Below are 11000 nucleotides of genomic sequence, written 5' to 3'. Positions count from 1 at the left end.
ATAGGCCTTCATAAGCGTCCTATAAGATGCTCTGGACGCTTCGTCGCGAGCGCGACGCCACCGTCTCTCTAGTCGTCTCAGTTCTCGTTTCTGCTGGTGAACTCCTGGGTATACCAGGGCGCCCGCCTCATACGGGTCCGGAGAGGATGCCTGGGAGCAATCTCGTCGATGGCCGCGGAGAGCCGGTCATGCCAGTCCTCCACTAGCTCATCTAACGGGCTTCTTCAGGGCCTGGTGGTCCGACCACGGTACCGCTATTGTAGCGATCCGGTCCACCATAACTCCAGCCGCGAAGATCAGATCGAGCGTATGACCGGCGCGATGCGTGGGGGCCGTGATCACCTGAGAGAGTCCCAGTGCCGCCATGGACGACACCAGGTCCGCAGCCCGGCCGGAGGTCGCGTCCTCGGGGTGGACGTTGAAATCACCCACGACCAACAGCCTAGGGTGCTCCAACGCCCAGCCTGATACGGCCTCCAGCAGGGACGGCAGGCTATTGGCCGGTGCGCTAGGCGGTCGGTACACCACCCAAATTGCCAAACTCTCCTCAGCCTCCAGCATCGCCCCGACACACTGTTGAAATCACCCACGACCAACAGCCTAGGGTGCTCCAACGCCCAGCCTGATACGGCCTCCAGCAGGGACGGCAGGCTATTGGCCGGTGCGCTAGGCGGTCGGTACACCACCCAAATTGCCAAACTCTCCTCAGCCTCCAGCATCGCCCCGACACACTCTATGCCCTCGATCCTCACAGCCAGGAGCGCCCTGAAGGAGTAAGCCTCCCGAATGAATATAGCCACTCCCCCCCGCCCCTTTATCCGCGATTGGTGGAGGACCGAGAACCCGGGGGGGGGGAGTTGGGCGAGAGCTACAGTCTCCCCCTCCCTCACCCAGGTCTCGGTCACGCAAGCCAGGTCAGCTTGTTGATCAGTTACGAAGTCCCGCAGGACTGCAGCTTTGTTGTTGATCGACCTGGCATTGCACAACACCAATGACGGAGAGGGGTTCTCCGTAGCCCCACTGCCAGTCACCCTTGGGATGGGCCTTAGGCAGGAAGGGTGCCGAGCCATTCTATTTCTCCGCATCCTTCCCTTAAAACACCGCTGCTCGTTATTCAAACATCAATTTAGTTCTGTTCTGTTTGGCTCTTTCTATCTGCTCTCATCGAGAATCTTCCTTATGTTGTGAATGAGGGAGGCGTTTCTTAGCCATTTCCACTCATATTATCCACAGAAGTAGTGCTATGGAAACAAGTGGAATTTTGTTGACTTAAGTGGAAGTCCATTTTCAGCACATAATCATTTACACAGACCCTCATAGAATGTTTATTTTTTAAAATAATATTTTCACTTATTCCTTATGACATAGGTTCTTGAAAATTGCTCCCATTTTGAATAAGTTGGTCCAATATCTGCTTTCGGATTTGACCAGCTACTGAATTTGGAGTATTCAATGGGAGGCTTCCATTTAATTTCTTCTTCCTGTGCTGGATTGCCACACCCTGTGCCCACTGAAGTTAGCAATGAGCACCAAACCTCAGAAAGGATATTATAGCATTGGGAAAAGTGCAGAAAAGGGCAACTAGAATGATAAAAGGGTTGGAACATGTTACGGTCTTTGGCGCTTTGAACGATGACGGCGTCTCTGGGTTCCTCTGAGAGACGTGTGCCATGAATAGGGAATTAGGAGGGAGCGTGATGGTGCACACTCCCCCATGAAGCCCATAGGCAATGGGCTTCTAGCCAGGGGGCTTTGGAGAGCCCTACCTCCGGCCGGTAGCTGGTACAGGGGGGCTACTCTCTGCCCTGAAGGTCCTACCCTGATTCCCAGTACTGGACTAGAAGCAACCACCGGAACAAGCTTTTGGAGGTTTAGCGATTTTCTCTGCCTGGCGTGATCCCAGGGGCCGTTTTAGGACCTGGCTGGATCGATTCAAGGATTGATGAGTGAGTTGTCGTTGAAACGAGACCCTAAAGCCTAGAAGTGAAGTCCCTCCAGTACAAGCATACAAACGAAGGGGGGGAGGGGACGCCCTATCTCCCAACGTTTTAAGCAAATGCGAAAGCAAGGAGGGAGGGACTGATCAAACTGTGGCGATGGACTGTAGCAGAGTTTTTCTAAAAGAAAGCGGAGTGTTTAAACAGACCTTAGGCATTCTTTCTCGGCTGATGTAAACATCCCCAAAAGATGGCGATGAGAGGCGAAGAGGGAGGCGGGACCAATGTTTTCTTCAGAAAGGAGACAGCGGAAAGTTAGGTTGTGACCTAACCACAGACTCTATCTTTAAAGTGAATCGTGGGCCCTCTGATGGCTAAAGTGAGAAGCGATCTGGATCTGTAAAGCCACCAGTTCAGGACAATACAGTTCAAAGGGACAATAGTGTAAACCATAGTTCCCTCTAAGCTGTGCTAGGGGGTGTATAGATCTCTGGTGTGGCCTCATTTTGAATACTGTGTGCAGTTCTGGTCACCATCTCTCAAAAAGGACATTGCAGAGCTAGAAAAAATACAGAAGAGGGCAAAAACGTGTTGTAATGTTCTTACTGAGGGAACATTGGTTTTAAAAGATGCCTGGGGGGGGAGTAAAGCGTGGTAATGCTAAACTTTTCTTAAGGGCTGTAATTATTGCGTTATAGCTTTGGAACTACTCTCTGTTCAGTCAGATAAGCAGGTTTTGTCAACAGAAGCGATGATTGGCGGGCACTCTTCATGTTTGAAAGCAAATGTATAAGAGTAATAACTATGTTTTAAGCATTCTTGGGTTTTTAGTTAGGTTTTCTTTACTTTTTCCTATAGATTGTAGATTTTCCCTCCCCAATTTCTGTTGTAGTTTTATAGAAATGCAAATAAAAAATTCACCCCTTGGGGGGGCTTAAAAAAAGATAAAAGGGTTGGAACACTTTCCCTATGAAGAAAGGTTAAAGCACATGGGGCTCTTTAGCTTGGAGAAACGACGGCTGAGGGGTGACATGATCGAGGTTTACAAGATTATGCAGGGTTTGAAAGTGCTTGAGTAAATGCCTTCCTTAATGGGGCATTAGAGAGGCAAGCTAAATAACAGGGGGGGGGGTATTTTTTAAAACTGAGGGTATCAAAGGGAAAATTTGGATTGGTGAACCTGGTTAATATCACATAGAGTGTCTTTTCCAAAAATCCACTCATGCATTCTACCTGAATCCCAGCACTTTACCATCTCTAGAGAAGGCATGGAATGCAATTGTAGGATGGGAGATAATAATTTAGACCACTGGTTCATGTCATTATAATACTGAAAGCAAAATTTTATGAAGTGGTCCTGTGAGATGCTTTCGAGTTTCTTATAATATTTTAATAACTTCAGATGGATTCTTGATGTGATTGAGGGTAGACCAAGCTCTAATCTTAAATATGGCATGGGGGTTTCCTTGGGGGAGACCCAGAATTTTCCTTTAAAAGGCATTCTGGATAGTTTCTAACTGCATGAGTACTTTCTTGTTCCACCCCCAGATGTCTGACCCATACAAAAGTTGCATAGCAACCTTGCCCTGAAAGACCTTCAGGGGTGGTGGAAATAACTGACTGCCCTTTGAAAAGAAAAAAATTAAAGATAACTCCCATAGTACATTGCACAGTTAGTAATGTGCCTGCTAAATATTTGAAGGAAGAACATTGTTCTATTTCATGGGCATTAATAGACCATCTATGCTTAGGGCTGTTATTGCTGAAGGCTACAATTTTTGTTTTGTTGTAGTTAATTCTTAATTCCTCTCTATCACAATAGTCCACCAAATTAACTAAAATCCTTCTAAGCCCAATTTGAGTAAACGACATAATTGCCATGTCATCTGCATACAATAGTACAGAAATTTTCCAACCAGCCAATGAGGGAGAAAAGAATTTCCGAGAATTCATTGTCTGGACAAAATCATTGATATAAAAATTAAACAGAGAAGGAGCAAGAAGGCATTCTTGTTTAACACCCTTTCTCAATGGGATGGGGTTCGCAAGAGAACCATATGCATCGACTTTTACTGTGGTTGAAAGATTAGAATGTAATTCCCTCAAAATCCCAAAAAGTCTTCTATCAATATTTGTTTTGGCAAGTTTGGTCCATAGTCTTGAATGCTCGATGGAATCAAAAGCTGAGGTGAGATCTACGAAAGCAATGTAGAGATGTCTTCTGCTATTATTAGAGTATTTATGGACCAAGGCTTTCAAGGTCAAACAATGATTAATAGTACTATGGCCCTTGCGAAAGCCAGCTTTTTCAGGGTAAAAGAGACTTGTTGATTCTGCCCATTCTTACAATTTGAACAAAAGATGGCAGGTATATAATTTAGAGGAGATGTCCAGTAGGCTGATAGGTCAATAGTTTGCAGGGACTTGTCTATTTGTTGTTGTTGTTCAGTCGCACAGTCGAGTCTGACTCTTCACGACCCCATGGACCTTCCGACTTCTCTGTTACCTTTTTTGTAAACAGGAATTATGATGCTTTGTTTCCAGTTAGAAGGGATAGTGCAGGTATAGTCAATTTCCAAAAAGAGTCTAGCTAGAATTTATTGACATATATGTCTAGGATGAAATGAGGTAGAATCTTACAGCCAGGTGTTTAACTACCAGGTGCTACTCTTTGTCCTCATTAAGAGTAGGTAATTAGTCTGCCCTGTTAGTGATTGGCTGGGACTTGTATATAAGGTGTAGACTTGATAAGCTGGGGGGTGGGGTGGGCATAGCTCTCTCCAACTGAGGCATGTTATGCTGTGTAACAGTCTGTATATTCTCTGTGTAAATAGTCACCATTATCGCACTATAAACTTTCTGCCTTTCACTGCCAGTCGGTCTCCAGGCTTCTTATTTACTGCATCCAATAGAATTGGGCACCACCACAGTGAATGTAACCTAAATAACCCCTGAGGGCACCCTATCTTCCCCTGGGGCTTTACCTGTAAGTAAGGAATCAATCAAGTGCTTACATTCTGAGACTGTAACTGGGGCCCATGTTGGAAGAATCTCCAAAGCTATAGGTGAATAGTTGGCAGGTAACTCATTTTGAGAATTGTTGTAAAGAGTGGGAAAATGGCGATACCACAAATCTGGAGCAATAGAAACATCAAAATTCAAATCATGTGCTTGGGTACCTAAGGATATTAATTCCCAGAACCTCTTATCATTTTTTTTGTAGAATGGAAAGACTCAGCTCTTTCCACTGAGATTTATAGTAAGCAAGCTTTTTCTCCTTCAGGAACTGCTTATAGAAAGAATGAAGCTGGGCCAAAAGCTGGGTTGAAGTTTCAGTCTGTTATGTATTGCGAATGTCACAGTCCTAAATGCTCTGACTCTACTTTGTAATGAACGTAGGGGACGCCTCATAGCCTTGCATTCTTGATCAAGTTTTCACAGGCTAGTTTTCTGTGGTCCTAATAAAAGGTATCTTGTGGTCTGTGTTGTTTATTTGAATTTTGCAAAACGGAATGCTTTAATTGTGAGCTTGCTCTGAAACATCTTATAGGTCAGAACCGCTGGCTTTGTTGGAAGTAAATGGAGATGCAATCTTTAGTGTCGCTTATAAACCCTGGCACTCTTTTGCTTTCTAATGGGCAGAATAAATGGATTCTTTTTTTTCTTTTCCTTTTTTTGCTGTTAGATAAGGGTATTATAATGGTGGTTTTCTTTCCCCCCCCCAGTTTACTTATATTTGCATCCCATTTTTTGAAGCCTTACTCCACAAGGTTGCTAACAGTGTTCTAAACAATACCAAAGACAGACAATGCAATACAAAAGCTGCAGACCCTGTAAAAAGCAGCAACAGAAGGAAAAAACAGTGGCATGTAGCAAAGAAATTGTGCGGCAATACTGCAAAACCTCTCTGAAAGGGTTCTGCCCTTGCTTGCTCCATAGCCACCAGGGGCGATGGAAGGAGTCGCATGGTTTTGCTTCCATTGATGAAAATATTCCTGTCCCACATTGTTTCCCACAACAAGGAGGATATTAATGTGCAGATAGGCTCATACTGGAGAAGGCGATCCTTGAGGTATCCTAAGCTTTAAAATTTTTGAAAAACAGCACTTTTGAATTGCGCTCAGAAACCAACTGGGAGCCTGTGCAGTTGTAAAATTACAATTCTGTTTTCTGTGCAGCTGCCACAGTTAACAACACCCTGGCGGCAGCATTTTTGGACCAGTTTCTCTGGGCCTTCTTAAAAGGCAACCTCAGGCAGAGTGCACAACAGTATCCTCATCGTCTGGAATCTGAATGCCACTAAAGCTTAAATTATCACATCCAGGTCCTTCTTGTCCAGGGCAGGGTACCGCAGCTGTACCAACCTAGGTTGAGGCAATGCACTCTTGGCCTCCCCCACCATGTGAGCATCAGATTGAGGAGCATGTCAAACTGCAACCTTCTTTTGGGTTGTTAAAACAAGCCCTCTATTTTCTGAAACAAAACGATCCAGTCTCTCATTCTTACAATAAATGTTTCAATAATTAACAAAGCAAGAGTGTTTCTGAAACCTATCTCTTATCCATCCATATTCACTAAATTGGTTGTTAGGACCTATTTCTAATACACTAGTTACTTTGATGGTGGCTACTGATAAAAATAATTTCTAGGGTCAAGGTAATAGGATTTTAACAGTGAACAGTGAATTTTGCAATTCAGGCTTGGCTTAGACATCACATGGAACCATGGTTTAACTAAACGTTGGTGTGAGCTGTACACCATTTATCTAATATCTTATTTTGATCTTTCCTCAGGAAGGTGCAAATTGAAATTCTCTTGCCTGAAGTATTATCTTTTCCATTTTATATAACTGCCACACATCTCTCTTGGGCAGGCTGTTCCAAATGGGTCCGTTTTTCAGTACCATAGTATGAAATGTGTGATAGTCATCAGAGGAGTCAAAAATCTTAAAACTTCATATGGTTTCAGCTTTTTCATCCTAACAATCTTTAAATCTTCTCCAGTAATGTTCTGGTACCTTCCTGTTTCAGATACAAGCTCAGTATATCTGAAGTATGTGTTTCCCAGTGTTTAAATCCCCAGTGGCATTATCCTTATTAAATCTGGAGTCACTTACAACTGATGATAAGTGTAAAGTAGCCAGACTGTATTTATTACAATATTTTAATTTAATAACCTGAGAAGGAACCAGATGCTTGCTTTTCAGTAGTATGTATTGATTTTTTTAATCAAGATATGGTTCTGCATCCCATTGGATGCTCCAGCTTTTGCCACACCTTACCTGTACTTAAACCAAACAGCCATTCATAGCCGCATTTCAAACACACTTTTGACCCACAACAGCCACCAGGTAGGAATGCTTTGCCCACAGACTAGAAAGGGATTTTCTTGCCTAGTGTGACCTCCCCCCCCCCGCCCCCCGCTGTGCAAATTGCTGTTCTGAGGAAACAAGGGGCCCTCTGGAATACCATAAGGAGCAAATTAGGGTTCTGCAGAGGGAAGGTTAATTGGAAAAAACACACACCCTTCCCTTAGCAAAAATTTACCCTTCAATTCACTCCATTGTTTTATAATCAGCAGTATTAAGGAGAGAGATTGCTCTATGATTTCACTGTTGGTGTGTCCTTACCTTTTGTCAAACTTAACACAATTTTAGCTTCACGACAGCTCTCTGGTACCATGAATAATACAGTAGCTGAAAGTTCTCTCAGAGATAAAATATGAACATAAGCTTGATGAAATTTGGCTGTGTAACCATTTAGATTACGTATTTTGTTTTAATTTAAAGCCTTTGTTTTGTTAGCTCCTGTCATTTTATTAACTTCAACTGATAATTTGGGAAGCTGCAAATTATTCAGAAGGCAGAAGTGTCCAAATTTTGTGGACCTTTTTGTCTGGCAAAGTTGTTTATAGAAGGCACGCAATCAGGGGTCTTTTCGTAGAAAAAGAGCTGCAGGAGCTCATTAGCATATGGTATGCTAATGAGCTACTAGGCTATTAGCATATGCCATGCCCCCTGACATCACCGGAAGTGATGTCAGAAGGGGAAGCAAAAGGGGGGGAGGCATCTTCAAAAGCCCCCCCCCTTCGATTCCCCAGCTTGCGGGGGGGGGGAGCGAAGAGAGAAGGGGTTTAAAGTTGGGCCACAGACCGAGGAAAGAGGGCAACCTACCTCCTCCCCAACAGCACATTCAGGATTTCTCTTTGCTGGCACCACCAGATCATAAGTCAGAGTAACCTGGACCCCAGATCCTCTGATTCTGTCTCTTAAGAGAATCCCTCTCCTACTCTGAACCACTAGAGAAGTAGGATAAACCTTGTCAGGTCTATTCACACCCAGGGACAGGCCTCTATACCTTATCTTTGTATACACTGTACAAAGTGTATACTTGTACACAGGGGTCATTTCGTAGAAAACGAGGTGCAGGAGCTCATTAGCATAACTTATTAGCATAACTTATCTGCATATGCCACACCCCCTGACATCACCAGAAATGTGTCAGAAGGCAACACCCACCGCTCAGGCTCCACTGGACTGTTTTGGATTGCTAGCTATTGGGGGGGGGGACATGCAGATCTGCCCTCACAAAGGAGGGAGAGCTTGTACCTGAATAAAACTTGGTCTTAAAGGTGCCACTGGACTGTTTTGGATTGCTAGCTATGGGGGGGAGGGGAACGCACAGATCTGCCCTCACAGAGGAGGGAGAGCTTGTACCTGAAGGCTGGCTTTTGGGGGGGGGGAGTTCTGAAACTTACACGGCTGCTTCTTGCTCCTTGTGGCCCAACTGAGGGCTGGTGGGAGCAAGGGGTGGGGCTTGTTGCATGTGCCCGCCCCCTGGGCTCCTTACTGCCAGAGCTCCGCTCCTGTGCGCTCCCGCAGGAAATGACTCCTGCTTGTATGTGAGCTGAGTTAAGCTCTGTATGTGGGTACAGAGACCAAGTAAGACCAGTTTTAAACAAAAAAATCCCCTCTACTTGGATAAGCAGTCACTAGGGACAAAAAAGCAAAAGCACCCAGTGGTTCAAAAGCCCATTATAGGGCGAGTAGATGAATGGGAACCTACCCTTAGTAGGGTAGGGGCACCCCCCTCGTCTGAGGAGTGTGGTATGCGGCGGCGGCAGCAGCAAAGGAACAACAATGGCGGTGACGGCGGATCCTGGCGGCAGAGACGAGGCGGGGGGGCGGGACATCGAGAGCCAGTGGAGCGATCCCTGGTGGCCTGCGGAGTTCCAACAGAAAGCGGCTGGCGCGAGCAGCAGAAGGTGTGGATGACGTCATCTCCCGGCGCGGCGGAGCCTATCGGACGGAGCCAAGGCCGGGAGAGACGAACTCACACACCGAGACGGCTGCCTCGCTGGAGAAGAACTGCGCCGGAGAGAGGAGCGTCCTGCCGACCGAAGGAGCCAAGGAAGCCGAAGCCGGAGACCAGAAGGAAGAGCCGCCACCACTGGGGTGCTAGGTAGGCTGACCCAACCCCTGAGAATGTGCCCATAGTTAGGGATCCATAAAAGTGATTAGCACTACAAAATTGTAAACTGCTCAGAGACCCCCATTGGGGGGGTTAGGGCGGTATATAAATCGAAGGTTAAATAAATAAAAATAAATAAAAATAAAGTTAAGCAAATATTGACTAACAACATCTGATCAAAGGAAAATAACACAGGCACTGAATGCTATCCTTTCTCCGGTGGTCCAGGAGTGGGGCAGTCCTTGACTCCTTACTCCTGGGAAAGCACACACACCCCTTTCGTAGGCAGGGCCGGCAAACTTTGATCCCAGAGGGGAGGGGCTTATCCTCTGATCCCCAGTCTTACCGGCCCTGCCTTCTGAGCAGGACGTGCTGGCTGTGTGCTGAAGAGCACGAAGATCCCAGAAGACAACGGAAGGTCAGAAGAAGAAGCGGAGACCTAAAGGGCAATGGTAGAAGGTACTTACCTTCCAGCCCTAAAACATATTTGAGAGCTGCAGGCCTCGAATTACAATGGATCTGGCACCGGCAGTCCTGGGAGGCCCCCAGGCGGTCACTGCGCCGAGAAGAACACCTCGGACCCCACTGGGAAGGCGGCGGTAAACTGCTCTCCCCCCATCCAGCCGCGGCGGCGTGCAGTGGTTTTGTGGACAGAAGCTCAGTGAAGAGCCTGGGGAAAGCAGAGGCAAGAGAGGCGGACGAGGGTGGTGCAGAATCTCTGTCGCCGTCCCTTTCGGTATTGGAATGGAGCCCCCTCCTTGTTCCAGATCGTGACGAGGAGGGACGTGTCTCCTACGCAGTCTACCCGGTCGGCTGAACCACGGTAGAACTGTATCCATTGAGAACTGGCAAGGTGTGGAAGGGGAGAGAGAAAGAGGACTATCCCCCCTCCTCCAGTTTTCTTTTCCCCGCCCTTTACTCCTTTCCTCTGGATCTGGATGGGAGGTTCTTTAAAAGGACAAATTGCTTCTGGTCCATGGGTCAGGTACTCTAGCAGGGACATTTTACAGTCCTTATTGCTGGGCCTTCGGGAAAGGGAGCAACAATAGACAGCCTACTTCTTCCTCACCGGATTCAGCTGATGTGGGTGGGGTAGGGCTCCACTTTGGGGCTCTGTTAGGAGAGTGATGGTGGCTACTTTCAGGTTCTCCTAAAATGGCTGAGAAGGCGGGAACATCTAGCTCCCAAGGCACAGAGAGTCTTAACCCTTCACAGACTACCAATATAGCCTCCCAAAATACTGAGCCCTCAGGAGAGGAAGCCCAGTCAAATTTCTCTCCTGGCTTAGAGAGGAAATGAGAAAGAATTCACTGGTCTAGGGCAACAGGCAGCTTCTTCCTAGGCTACTGACCTCTCTGCTAAAAGAGACAGGAGTCCCAGTACAGAGGGCAGCCTTCCTCCTAGAAATACAGGCCTCCCAAGCATAGTGCCAGAAAAAAGGTGAACTATTAGAGCAGGAGAAAGAAAAGGGTGCCTGTCATTCAATCTAGACTCTTCCTCCTAATCTCTATAATAGAATATGAGCTTACATACACTCCAAAGATACAGGAAAACAAGGAGGATCCTGGGTACTTTCCTGTAGGCTCTGACAAAG

Source organism: Gekko japonicus, unplaced genomic scaffold (genome assembly GCF_001447785.1).
Source record: "Gekko japonicus isolate JY-2015 unplaced genomic scaffold, Gekko_japonicus_V1.1 scaffold1094, whole genome shotgun sequence".
NCBI classification, from domain to species: domain Eukaryota; kingdom Metazoa; phylum Chordata; class Lepidosauria; order Squamata; family Gekkonidae; genus Gekko; species Gekko japonicus.
Note: the sequence above shows the minus strand (reverse complement) of the source record.